This window comes from Rattus norvegicus, chromosome 17 (genome assembly GCF_021556685.1).
Source record: "Rattus norvegicus strain SHRSP/BbbUtx chromosome 17, alternate assembly SHRSP_T2T, whole genome shotgun sequence".
Lineage (NCBI taxonomy): Eukaryota > Metazoa > Chordata > Mammalia > Rodentia > Muridae > Rattus > Rattus norvegicus.
This window is the reverse complement of record NC_141550.1, coordinates 10,091,807-10,106,755: the sequence shown is the minus strand read 5'-3', so window position 1 is coordinate 10,106,755 and position 14,949 is coordinate 10,091,807. Positions and strand designations below refer to the sequence as shown.

The window sequence follows — 14,949 nt, the reverse complement described above, 5'->3', positions numbered from 1 at the left end:
ATCCAGATGCTGTGGCTTCGATTAGTCCAGGGATCGGTCTCTGATCTTCCTAATATATGACCTAAATCAAGGTCAGCTACTCCATAAGCATGCAAATCACTTTTTGAGTGCTCATTCCTTTTAGGTTGCCTTTGGGAAGTTGCAGGGTCCTCCTACACCAAAGGTAGGTGTTTTAGGATTACTATTGCTGTAATGAAACACGATGACCCAAAGCAACTTTAAGAAGAAATGGTTTATTTAGCTTACAGTTCGATGTTCATACTATAGAAGTCAGAACAAGAACTCAAGCAGGGCAGGAACTTGGAGGCAGAGGCTGTGCAGAAGCCGTGGATAAGTGATGCTTACTGTCTTGCTACCTCTGGCTTGCTCATCCTGCTTTCTCACAGAAACCAGGACCACTAGCCTGGGGTGGCCCCACCCACAGTAGGCTGGGCCTTCCCACAGCAGTCGCTAGTTAAGGAAATGCCCTACAGGCGTGTTTACAGCTGGATCTTAGGACATAGATTCTCAATTAAGGTTCATTTCTCTCAGATCGCTGTAGCTTGTTACAATTTGATGTAAAACTAGCAGGCGCTAGTTCCTCTTTAAGTTTCCTCTTAGGAGAGGAACCTAATTTTGCCTTTTTGTGCTATCTAGCTTGTAAATATACCTTTATGGTAGTTTGTCTTTTAACAGTACCTTTACTGTGGTATGATTCATCCATCCTACAACCACCATAGCTAATCAATCGTTTACTTCACTCCGAAAGGAAACCATGTGTTCTTCAGGTCCACAAACATCTTTGGAAAAGTGACCTTTCACCACCTTGGATTATGAATGTAATTTTAAATAGAGATAAAGAAAATTTAGGGTAATAAGCAATAACTTTCCCATTCCCACTGTCTGGAGAGCTACAGTGTGTGTGTGTGTATGTGTGTATTACTATAGAAAAATATCTATATATATTTTCTAATGGGGTTGTACTAGCTTTTTTTTTTTTTTTGGCCGGGTCTTCTGTAGTTCAGGCTAGCCTCAGATTTGCTATGTAGCTAAGGATGACCTTGATTCTGATTCCGCTTTCACCTTCCGGGTATTGAGACAAGTGTACTTGGTTTATGGGGTGCTGGGGATCAAACGTAAGGTCTCAAGTCTTAGACAGGCATTATACACAAACTGAGACGTATCCCCAACTATGAGATTAGAATCGTCTAAAAATCTCTTAATAATTTAGGTGTTTAAATTAAACACCTCTAGCATATTTAGATTATAGACTATCTTATTATTGGTGTTCCATGTATATATTAAGTATCTTGGCACGTGGTAACTTATCAATTTCATGTTCTGTCATTAAAAAAAAATTATTCAGCTGTGCCAGTTTGTTCTTGCTATTGAAGACTGATGGAACTGTCTGCAAAGTAAGTTCATTACAATGGAATATGTGCTGCCCCAGATTTTAATTCGGTTGTTTCTTTCTTTTAAAAATATTTTTTAAATGTAATTATTTTATGTATGCATACACTGTAGCTGTCTTCAGATACACCAGAAGAGGGCATCAGATCCCATTACAGATGGTTGTGAGCCACCATGTGGTTGCTGGGACTTGAACTCAGGACCTTTGGAAGATCCATCAGTGCTCTTAACCACTGAGCCATCTCTCCTGTCCCTGGGTTGTTTTCTTGATAGTTTTTTGTTTGGTTGTTTGGTTGGTTGGTTTTTGGTTTTTGGTTTTTCAGGGTTTTTTTTTTTGTTTTTTTTTTGTTTTTTAGTATTTTTTGTTTAATATATTGTGGATAGTAGACTTCTATCAGATATGTAGTTGTTAAAAATTCTTCTCCTGCCAGGAGGTGGTGGCGAACACCTTTTATTCCAGTGATTGGAAGCAGAGGCAGTCGGTTCTCTAAGTTCAAGGCCAGCCTGTTGTACAGAAAGAGTTCCAGGACAGCCAGGAATACACAGAGAAACCTGTCTCAAAAAAAAAACCAAAAAAACAAAAAAACAACTTTTTTTCCTGAATGACTGAGTCCTTTGCCATGAAGAAGCCTCTTGGTTCTAATTTATTAATTATTGATCATAGTGCCTGCATTAACAGTGTTCTGTTCAAAAAGTCTTGTCCTGTACCAAGAAATTCAAGGCTGTTCCCCCACTTTCTCTTCTATCAAATTCAGTACATCTGGTTTTTATGTTGAGATCTTTGATCCATTTGGAGTTGACTTTTGTGCAAGCTGATAAATGGGAATAGATCTATGCATTCTTCTACACGTAGTCATCCATGCATTCTTCTATATGTTAATCTCTACACCTAGTCGTCCCTGCATTCTTTTACATGTAGTTGTCCAGTTTGACCAGCACCATATGTTGAAGATGTCTTTTTTCTAGTATGTACTTCTAGATTCTTTATCAAAATTCAGGTGTCCTTAGGAGCATGGACTTGCGTCTGGGTCTTCAGTTCCATTCCATTGACCACCCTGTGTCTATTTTTGTGCCTGTGCACCGTGGTTCTTAGTACTCTATAGCACAAGTTGAAATTGGGAGGAGTGAGACCTCCAGCAGTCCTTTATTGTTTGGAATTATTTTTAGCTATCCTGGGTTGTTTTGGTTTTTTTTCCATACAAAGTTGAGGATCGGCCTTTCAAGAATTGTGTTAGGTTTTGGTGGGAATTGTGCTGAATCTGTAGATTATGTTTGGTGTTAATCCTACTGACCCATGAGCATGGGAGATGGTTCCACCCTCTAATATCTTCTAATATCTGCCAGAGTTGGGGACTGCTTCCCTGGGTGGAGATGGCTACAGGTTTCCAGGGAATGCCTGCTAGAGGTGGGGGCTTGGGTAAAGCACAGAATGGTGGGAGGGAAATCTGTGTGATCCACAGGGGATGGGGAATGGGGCAGAGCACGCACAACAGGTACAATTATCTCATCTGGGCATGAGGCTGGAGGACTGGATTCGGAGGAGAGGTGAAGATATGCCAGTAACTAAATTGTGTGGTGTTTGTTTGTTTTTGAGTCAGGGTTTCTCTGTATAACAGTCCTGGCTGTTCTGGAACTCCCTTATAGACCAGGCTAGCCTGAAACTCACAGAAATCCTCCTGCCTCTGCCCCCTGAGTGCTTGAATTAAAGGTGTGCACCACTACCACCTGACTCCACAATTTATTTTTCCTGGTCTTTTTGTTTTTTTTCAATATACCAAATGAGCTCATCAGAAAATTGGAAAACAGTGACAGAGCAAACAGGACAGATCAATAGAAGTCACCAAGTCACAATCAGTGGGCAGGGGGATTAAGTAAAACTCAGTAACTACATAATTATATAGGGTACTATGAAGCAATCCAAAGTATTTAAAATGGAATCTTAAAAGAACAGGAATAGGGGCTGCACTGACTGCTCTTCCAGAAGTCCTGAGTTCATTTCCCAGCAACCACACGGTGGCTCACAACCATCTGTAATGGGATCCGGTGCCCTCTTCTGGTGTGTCTGAAGACAGCTACAGTGTACTTATATATAATAAATAAATAAATCTTTAAAAAACTAAATAAAAATAAACTGAACTTTCACTAGTACCCCTGCACTACAAGATACAAGGCTGGAAAGAAACAACATCAAGGAGAAATATATATTTCCACAAAAAAGTGAAGGGCACCAGAAATTCTTTTTTTTTTTTTTTTTTTTTTGGTTCTTTTTTTCAGAGCTGGGGACCGAACCCAGGGCCTTGCGCTTCCTAGGTAAGCGCTCTACCACTGAGCTAAATCCCCAGCCCCAGAAATTCTAAATATATGCTTAAATGCTAACACTTTAAGAAATAGGGGCTGGGGGCTGGGGATTTAGCTCAGTGGTAGAGCGCTTACCTAGGAAGCGCAAGGCCCTGGGTTCGGTCCCCAGCTCCGAAAAAAAGAACCAAAAAAGAAAAAAAAAAAAGAAAGAAAAGAAATAGGGGCTGGAGAAAAGGCTCTGTAATTAAGAGCACTATCTGTTTTTCCAGTGGACCTGAGTTCAATTTCTATCGTGTGTGTGTGTGTGTGTGTGTGTGTGTGTGTGTGTGTGTGTGTGTGTGTATGGGTGACAGTGCCCCTTTAATATATATATATATATATATATATATATATATATATATATATATATTTTAAGAAGAAGAAGAAGAAGAAAAGGACTAGAGAAAATGCTCAACAGTTAAGAGCACTGACTGCTTTTCCAGAAGACCCAGGTTCAATTCCCAGCATCCACATGGCAGCTCACAGCTCTCTGTAACTCCAGTTCCAGGGGATTTGACACCCTCATATGGACATGAATGCAGGCAAAACATCAATACACATTAGAAAGAAAGAAGAGAGGGCTGGAGAGATGGCTCAGCGGTTAAGAGCACCCGACTGCTCTTCCAGAGGTCATGAGTTCAATTCCCAGCAACCACATGGTGGCTCACAACCATCTGTAAAGAGATCCGGTGCCCTCTTCTGGTGTATCTGAAGACAATTACAGTGTACTTATATATAATAAATGAATAAATCTTAAATAAAAAAAAAAGAAAGAAGAGAAAAGAAATAGTTTCTTTAACAATAACTTGCTTGAAAAATGTAGTAATAAATATCTATTTATTGCAGAGGAGTGAGGCAGGATTGCCACAAACTTGAGGCTAGCTTTGGCTATAAAATCTGCCTCAAAAAAACAAAACAAAACAAAACACAAAACAAAAAACAAAAAAAAAACACAAAAATGAACGGAAGTAGGGTAATGTGGGGGCCTCAGTGACCTTCATGGGTAGCAGAGTGACGAGCTGTTGGGGGCAAGAAGTCAGTTCACTGTAACATGACTCAGTAGCCAGTGTTGACTCAAACTTCAGAGTCTGACCCCACGTGGTTTATTTAAGCACAGCACAGTCTGGTGAAAACCATTCTTGTGATGACTATCTGAATCCTGAGTGCACAACCAGCATTTCTGATTCTCTTTGAGGAACAAAGTAAACTAAATAGAGATCAGACAGACACATGTGGTACCTCCCATAGAGATAGACTCTGTAGATTGACTGAGAAATGGCTTGTGTTCATGAGAAGGATCCGGAGGAAGGTCCAGTAGTGGAAAGTCCTTGGCCACATAAATCGTGTAAAGGTGACCAGGCTAGAAAGCTCATCCACTCCAGCCTTCCCAATGGAAAGCAGGTTTACCTTCCTTCCTTTGAAGGAACAGTCTTCTGTGCTTAACAGTCCAGATTCCCTGCTGCATCCATGAGCACAAGGACCTCCACGCCAACTACAGAGTGAAAAACCGAGGAGCTCACGCTTATACAGGTTTAAATTAGTTTATCAGTGTTTATAACTCACAAAAAATGGGTGAGGAACAAGGTAAACAGTATTTTTTTAAGGTTCCTATATTTTTATACTAAGTAATCCTTTTTTTTTCTAAGCATAGTAGCACATACTAAATTTCTAGACTATAATCCCAAGATCAGCCACTGAAAATGTAATTAAAAGATATATGCCTAGAAAAGCAAGAGGAATTCAAAAGAGAAAGTTAGAAAATCAAAAGGCGATTATAATCAACTGCAGGTAAAAGAGCAGGAGCAGACATAAAAGGGTCTGGAGAACCTTGGCACCACGTGTAGGGATAGACAGGCCAGTGAGTAGTACCAGGCTCCTGATGAAGAACTTCATGATTCCTGGTAAGGCATTTGACCTTAATCCTGGCACTTGTGTCAAACTGATGATGGTTGAAATTGGAGGTTGGAATGGTATCGTGTATGTGCGTTTATGTGTATCAGGGGGTGGGGGGGATTGAACCCAGGGCCTTTTGCAAGCTAGGCAATTACTCTTACCACTTAGCTATGCCCTCAACTTGGTGATGTTGCGTTTTAGCAGTTGGCTGTGTGAGAGGAGTTAAATCAAGTGTGGAAGTAGACTTTGAGCTCTGCATGTTCACCTGGCTGTTGAGTATCCTCAAAGGCACTGATATTGTCTGTCTCCTCCCTAGAAACTGAGACTTCCAACTTTGCCAAACAGTTCCTACCCTAGAACTAAGTGTACATACCAGATTTTTACTTGACCCATTCAGAACTCCACATATTTGAATCTGTTGACAGTGGTGACCTTGACATCTATTAAGAGAAACAGCACAAAAGCAGAAGGGACTATTTGGAAGGAAGAAGGGTTACCAATGAGGAACAGGGAGGATGAAGAAAGCAGTTCATGACCACCAAGGCAAACCAGAACAAAGTAGAAGGCTATGTACAAAAGTCTAGCAAAACACTTACCATGCTAAATAAAGACCAGTCATACAATTTAAAAGAGAGAGAGAACTAGCATGCTGGTTATGGTGCGACACCACTACCAGACCATAATGTGCCAGCAGTGCTGGTACCAGGCAGGCGAGAAGACACACTGAGACCACCACAGTGTTATTCCAGGCTCACGGCACAAAGGTTGGTGACAGTGCCCCTGATGACATCATCAAGCTTTCCTGTTTGACCAACCTTCTGAGGAATGGGAGCAAGTATTAGTGGTGGTTTCCATTAGTTCAAACTCAGACTGTTGCTTCTCTATCCCTTATTGTCTTAAGGCCTACATGGAATGTTAAGCCATAGGTGAAATATTAAAGCCTGTGTAACTGTTACCTGTGTAGCCTGCCATTTTGTGCTGTTACTACTAATATAATAAGGAACATCTCTCATATACTGTTACTGCTATTAGGATGTTCTGTGCTTTGGTGTTCTTGGAAGGCAATCACAACAGAAGTCAGTTAGAACAGCTTTCTATAGTTAGCCACAATAAGCTTGGACCTGAGCCAACCCATCCAGCAAATGGTATTTGCCTTTATAAGTTGCCCCTGGGATGGACTGCAACATAAGTGACACCTGCACCTATTTAAAATAGTGGTCAAGTAACGTTTAAGTCCCCAGGACCTCCCTGGGAACTATTATCAGAAAGAGACATGTAATTGACATCCTTGTAGACAATTAAGACATAAATGTGTCAAGTCTCCTACCACAGTTGAATACCCCAACCAGTGGGAGCAGGAAAAGTGTACAACAAGGACATGTTCCTAAGGAAGTCCTCTATCCCTAAATACTGATTGGTGAAATAACTTGGCACCAAACTCATTATCACAGTTCAGCTCCCAAGTCTGATTGATCAGTCCTGGGGCAAATGCTCAATAAATTATCCCTGTCTACTGAGACCAGTGTTCATATAGTTTGTGAGGTGACTCCTGGACTCCAACATTGTTAAGGCTGATTATATCCAGGTGTAGTGGTGCATGCCTATAATCTCTGAATTCAGGAGGCAGAGTCAAAACTTGGATCACACTGTGATCCCTGAGAGTGTATTATTTACTAGGGAAAAATACCTGTTTCTGGTTATGATATGGCTCAACTGTAGCTCGCACCTTTAATCCAAGAGCTTTTGGTTTATTGTAAACAAGATTAAATAAAGTCAACTCTGGTCAAGCAGCCAGCTGTCAGAGAGTGAACATAGGAAAAAAATAGGAAAAATAAAAGGAAGTCAGGAGGACAGATAAAAAGAATAAAAAGATTCACAAGAAGTAGAAGGGAGGAATATTCAGTTTGAGGATTTTTGAGAGGGCATGAAGAAGGAGAGCTTTGTTTTGGGACATCGGTTATGGAGGAAGGTCATCTGGATGCTCTCTCTGCCTCTCTGAGCTAGCAGGCCTCCACCTCAGCATCTGACTCCCGAGTCTTCATTGGGAAAATCAAATGATTGAGATTTTGTTTAAAACATTTGGCACTCCAATGCATGGCACGACCATAAGGACAAAGAAATCACACCAGCTGCAGACAAGCTGAAAAGCCATCAGATAAGGTAAGTCACCTGGGAAGTCCTCAAGGAGAGAATTAAGGCTGGGAAATAATACAAGGTGCTAGGACCCTGTATAGTGGACTTTAGATGCTTAAAAATAGAGCAGAAAACGGAATATAAATGACTGAACTGAGATTGACAGATGCTGAGTATAATTACTATTGTGTGGTCAGCAGTCTACCCTGAATAGCCCTAGTTTTTATGTTAAATATGAAAAGTGGACTGATAAAATTCAAGCCTGAGAAAGTCTTATAAATGACAATAAGAAAAACACTCATGCACAGACAGAGGAATCTAGACAAGGACCTACCACGTCGCCACATTAAAACTAAAGAGGGGTAACCCAAGGTTGTTAAAAACCCAACCTTAGTTTTTCCAGTAACTATACAAGACCTACCAGGAGACAATAGGCACCCCCAAAGTTATGAAGTAGTTAAATGGATTCCTATAGACAATCAATTCAAACAAGATTTAAGGAAGCAGTAGTTTCATATGGTATGCATCTACCCCATGTGAGGCAGATGTTCTATTCATGGCCCACTCAGAACAGAACTGGTCCTCAGTTAAAATGGTGAACATGGGGGTTGGGGATTTAGCTCAGTGGTAGAGCGCTTGCCTAGGAAGCGGAAGGCCCTGGGTTCGGTCCCCAGCTCCGGAAAAAAAAAAAAAAGTGGTGAACATGGTAAAAAGAGAAAGCTAGGACCACAGAACAACAAAATAGGGCTAGAGGTACTAATTTTTCCCAGGACCAGTTGCTCGGTGAAGGTTAACATGCTGAGTTACAAAGGCAGCTTGAATTTGATAACCGCACCCTGACACTATGTCCTGTGGCAGTTCTAAATGCTTGAGGCAAGGTCGAAAAGTCAGAAAGAGATCTGAGTTATTTATTAATATATAAGACCCCAAAGAAGCCTGTACTGAGTTTTTAGGAAGACTGACTGCAACTGTCAATAGAATGGTATCAGATCCAGAGGCCAGGCAAATATTAATTAAATGTTTTGCTTTTGAAAATGCTAATTCGGAATGCAAAAGGGTGATTAGACCTTTAAAGGCAAGGTCAGCACCAATAGATTAACAGATTAGAAATATGGCTGATATTGGATCTCACATTTATGATGCTACTCTGATAGAAGTAATTTCTAAAAATGTTAAGAAACATCAAAATGTCAGATGTCTTAATTGTGTCTCAAAGGTCATTTGAAGAGGGATTGTAGCCAAAGCATTTCTAGAAACAATGTTTTTTTCTAGAGCTAATACAAAAAGAAGGCCCCAGCCTTCTGGAGTATGCGAAAGATATGGCCAAGGCTGGCATTGGACTAATGAATGCAGATCAACAAGGAAAAGGCAAGGTAATCCGTTGTCACTGTATGGAGTCTGCAAACCCAATATTGAATTGGAGTCAATCATCCCCCGTCAGCATTGGAGAAACTCATCCATAGAGCAATTAAAACATTTAATGCTTGTTGCTAAAAACTACACTTCTCTGGTCTAGTCAGGGATAGAACAGCTTCAGGCAATAAAACAAAAAATTCTGGAGAGAGCAGAAAACAGTTAATTTACAAACTACTATAAATGATCAGAGACCAAAGCTAAAAATACAAACAAATGACATTGAAATAGAAGGTTTAGTAGACACAAAAGCAGATGTAACAATAATTTGACCAAAATTTTGGCATCTAGATTGGCCTTTTCAGGAGGTAAATATTCAGCTTCTAGAGATTAGAACTTTATCTTAGGTAAAACAAAGTACAAGATGAGTCAAATTTATAGGACCAGAACGACAAATAGGAAATTTAAAGCTAATATAGTCATGAATCTATGGGGACCTGATTTGTTGCAGCAATGCAAAGCACAGATTAGCATTCCCCCAATCTCAGAAACAAGCCATAAAGTAAAGAACGCTTCTGAGAAAAATATTAAGAGGTATTATCAAGAACAGTCATAGACTCTCCAGGTGTTCATAAACAGGACATGACAAGTATTGGTCTTTCAAAGGTACCAACTGCCCTACCTATAAAAAGGCTAAACGTGTGTGGGTGGGATATTGGCGTTTGACGTGAAAAAAATTACAGGTACTAGAACAACTGGTACAGGAGCAGCTGAGTGCTCAACATACTGAAGAATCTACCAGCCATGGAATCCCCCTGCATTTGTTATAAAAAAGAAATCAGGAAAATGGAGGATATTAAGATAATTATGATGATTCAGCCAATGGGCTCTTTACAACCTGGAATTCCATTGCCTTCTGTGTCTATGGCCTTTGATAATAATTGATTTAAAAGATTACTTTTTCATAATCCCTTTGCATGAGCATGATAGGGAAAGGCTGCTTTCTCAGTACCAACTTATAATAGTTGTCTACTAAAGAGAAGTGCAAAGTCTTACCACAAGGAATCTTAAACAGTCCTACCGTGTGCCAATATTTTGTACAGCAGCCATTAGAAATAAGTAGTAAACAGTCTCCTCAATCTAAAATTTACTATTATATGGATGATATCTTACTGGCTGATTCAGCTGCAGATACTTAGGGGAAAAAAATTGATGAAGTAAAGAGTATTTTGTGGGCTGGAGAGATGGCTCAGTGGTTAAGAGCACTGACCGCTCTTCCAGAGGTCCTGAGTTCAATTCACAGCAACCACATGATGACTCACAACCATCTGTAATGAGATCTGGTGTGTCTGAAGATAGTAACAGTGTTCTCACATACATAAAATAAATAAATTTTTTTTTAAAGAATCTGAGGTCATTTTTTAATAATTTTTTTTTGGTTCTTTTTTTTTTTTTTTTGGAGCTGGGGACCGAACCCAGGGCCTTGTGCTTCCTAGGCCAGCGCTCTAACCACTGAGCTGAGATCATTTTTTAAAGAGTATTTTGCTTTGCTGGAGATTACAAATTGCTTCTCAAAAAAGGAGATTCTGTTAATTATCTAGGATGTGAGATAGGTTTCAGAAAATTCAACTGCAGGAAGTAAAAATCAGGAGTGATCAATTTCAAACTCTTAATGATTTTCAAAAATTGCTGGGAGATATTAACTGTTATGACCCATGATTGGATTAACTACTCAAGAGCTAAGTAAATTTATTTCAAACCTTAGAACATGATAAGGACTTTTAGGGAGAAATCACCTTACAAACCACATGAACACCAATCTCAGTCAGATAGGGATAGTTTATTGATCATATGCCCCTGGTCAAATCAGTCCAGGGACATGGTCCAGATTCAAGACCCAAATTAAGATCCTACAGGATTTTTAAACCCAAAATTCACAAACATCTGTGCCAAGTTGTCCCACCAATCAGGATTTAGGGATAGGGGATTTCCTTAGGAACATGTCTTTGTTGAACACTTATCCTGTTTCCATTGGTTGGGGTATTCAACTATGGCAGGACTTGCCTTACCTTAACTTGTCTACCAGGAGGGACTTGTTTTGCCTAACATTCATGTCTTAACTTTCCAACCAGGATATTTGTTCCAGGGAGGTCTTGGGAACTTAAACTTTATTTGAACACAACTCAAAATGGAAGTCTTATTTCAAATTGTCTCTTATATTGGTGCAGGTGTTTCTCTTATATTGCTGTCCATCCCAGGGGCAGCTTATACCGTAAAAGCTTATACACAGGTGAAAGAAGTGCTGTTGGTTGGTTCATGTCCAAGCTTATTGTGAGTAACTATACAAAAGAGTTCTACTGACTTCTATCATGATTGGTTTCCAGTGGCATACATAACAGAATATATAATCGATCTTGGCATTAGAAAATTTCTTAGTAATAGCAGAAACACATGAGAAAGTTTCCTTATCATGGCAGGCTAGCCAGGTAACTGTTACCTAGGCCTTAACATTCTACCTAAACCTTAATAGTTTACCTAGGTACTAACAGACTTAAATAGTCCAAGAAAATTATCAGCTGAGGCTAAGTGAGAATTGGCTTTGGAGGAAAAGAAATTATAGAATGTACACGTGTACTGTTTTAATCCAAAGCTGGATTGTATTTTGGTTATTTCGCCCTCTACTCATCCTTTTACAGGAAGTCTTATCTTACGTAGAAAGAAGATAGTATTTTAGAATGGGTATTTTTAGCACACAAACAGTGAAAAATTAAAGAAAAGGTTTTTTGTGTAGAAAAGGTTTCTGAATTGATTCTGAAAGGAAAAATGAGACTTTCTCAATTATGAGCTATAGACCCAGCAGAAATTATAGTACCTTTTACTGATGCTGAAATGACTTCACTATGGGCAGAAAATGAGCATTAGTAAAGAACTTGCTCTTTTAGAAGAGATTAACAACAAATATCCCCCAAACAGGAGACTTCAGTTTATAAAAAGAAAGTATTGGGTTCTCCCTCATATAGTAAAAGGGACACAAATTTCTGGAGCCCCTACCATCTATACTGATGCGAATAAATCAGGAATGGCAGGTTATAAGTCAGGAAAATACATAAATTGTCTCAGGGCCCTTATGATTCACTTAAAAAAAATCAGAGCTATGCCATTCTTGTGATATTATTAGGTTTTCCTGACTCTTAATATAATTACTGACTCTGAGTATGCAGAAAGAGCTTGTTTTACATATTGAAACCACTAAACATGTTCCAGATAATTCAGAATTAACTTCGATATTTATTCAACTACAAGTAATCAGAAATAGAACCATCCATTGTATATATCACATATCAGATCCCATTCAAATCTAAGTCTTCTAGCACAACGTAATGAAGAAATTGATCCACTATTAATAGGAAATGTGCTAAAAGCCTCAGACTTTCATAAGAAACACTATTTTAACAGCAAAGGTTTAAATAAAGATTTTTTTTGTCACTTTGGCAACAAGTCAAGGAAATTATACTTGTTCTTTGTATAACCAAACTCCATTACCTGCAGGAAGTAACCCAAAAGATCCCAAAGAAATGAAATTTGGCAAATGGATGTGTTTTATTTGGCAGAGTTTGGAAAATTAAAGTATGTGCACCATGCCATGCAGACATGTTCAGGATTTCAGTGGACAACTGCTTTACATTCTGAAAAGGCTGGTTCTGTAATTACACATTTATTAGAAGTTATGAGCATTATGGGAATACCTTACAAGTTAAGATGGGGAATGCTCCAGCATATGTCTCTAGTAAAATGAAATGGCTTTTGGTTTTGTATATTACAACATAAAGCATATTACAAGCATTCCATATGATTCCTACAGGACAAGCAATTTTAGAAAGATTAATTGCACTTTAAAAGATATACTTAATAAACAGAAAGGGGCAATAAAGACCTCCAGAGACAGATTACATAGTGCTTTATTAACTCTAAAATTTGTAAATGCTAATGAGAAAGGAACAACAGCTTCGGAGAGACATTGGACAGTAGATGAAACTGCTCAACCAAATCAGTCTGTAGGTTTCAAAGATGTGTTGACTTCAGAATGGAAACTGGGTTATGTCTTATGTTGAGGAAGAGGTTTTGTCTTTGTTTCTACAGGAGAAGAAAAGTTGTGGATACCATCAAGATTTACTAAAGATTAGATTTGAACAAGAGACGTCTCCTCAATAAGGAGAGGTGATAATTCATCAGATAGCTTGGTCATTCAGTCCAGCCTAACTTACAAGGATTAAAAATGCCTTTTATTTGATCTGGCATGAAAAATAAATAATAATTTACAAGAGGCATTCTTGCCTTACTGGCATGAAATGAAAAATGGCCTTTCTTAAACCACATGTCTTAATTTCATGTTAGTAGGTTAGATTGTAGATTGCCACATCCACACCATTTTGGACATCTGCTTTTAAATTTTCTTCTTAAATAAAAAGGGCATTTTTGTTGTCTGATATTAAAACCACAGTTAAGAGATTTAAAACGTTTTAAGTAAATTCAAAGGGTTACTGCAATTGTTTTCTAAATTTCTAAGAGTTTGAGTGATTTGGAGATGAAATATTTGTGCAGGGCAGTGGTTGCCCATACCTTTAATCCCTATAAAGACAGTTAGATCTCTAGAAACGAATTATTTTCTAAATTCTAGAGCTACAGAGAACAAGACAGTGGTGATGCATACCTTTATTTAATCCCACCACTGAGGGACAAAACTCAGATACAACTCCTAACTGGTATGTTTGCTATGTTCACACATTAGAGAAAACAGATACCATATTTACAGATTCTTACTGAATTCCTCTACAGGGTTGCTAGAAAAGCAGCTAATTTCCAATGGGGACAGGAGCAAAGAGCAGCTTTTGCAACTGCAAGTAAGCTCATCTCTGTGCATGTAGCCTAACCAATATAGAACCAGATGGAACCCTAATTATGGATATCATATTTATTGGTGAATTGTCAATTGGGGACTCTTCACAAGGCAAAAAGGAGTTCACCAACACTTGCCTGTCTGCTTCTATTGCAGATGTTTTCTCTATATGGTGAACATATGTTTCTTTTTTTTTTTTTTTCCTTTTCTTTTTTTCGGGAACCCAGGGCCCGAACCCAGGGCCTTGTGCTTGCTAGGCAAGCGCTCTACCACTGAGCTAAATCCCCAACCCCCATATGTTTCTTTAAGAAACAACCTGGATGGGGATAGAGAGATGGCTCAGCAGTTAAGAGCACCAACTGCTCTTCCAGAGGTCCTGAGTTCAATTCCCAGCAACCACATGGTGGCTCACAATCATCTGTAATGGGATCCGATGCCCTCTTCTGGTGTGTCTGAAAACGGATATAGTGTACTCATATACATAAATAAATAAATAAATCTTTAAAAAAAAAGAAACAACCTGGACATTTAATGAGGCAAGGAGATACTCAGTCACTGTCAATGACTTTGTCATAAGATCACCCCTTCCAATGATGGGTTGGATCCATTCGAAGGCAGAGTCCTTCAGACTTAGTCATGGAAGTAAGATATTACAGTGGAACTGGTATCTATCTGAATTCTTTCGTGACCAGGATATAGTAGCAAAGGGGTCTGTGCCTTTTTACATGGAGGAAATAGCTCAGCTGCCTGTACTCCCCATCCCTAAGCCTCTTACTCCTACCCTGAAAGAGGCACCTATGAACTGTGGGGGCCACCAGAATGGTCACAACATTTGGCTAATGCATGGTTTACTGATGGCTCATCAACTACCCATGGAACCAAAATTAATAGAAAGCGACAGTCTATATAGACCAGGAGATGGAGTTGCCAATACTGAAGAGAAACCA

At 39.2% G+C, this 14,949-nt stretch overlaps 1 protein-coding gene across 1 annotated transcript in view; it reads left to right on the top strand.

Annotated features, from left to right (window-relative positions):
- Nucleotides 1–14,949, top strand: part of Simc1 (SUMO-interacting motifs containing 1) — a 45,009-nt gene that overhangs the window by 913 nt on the left and 29,147 nt on the right.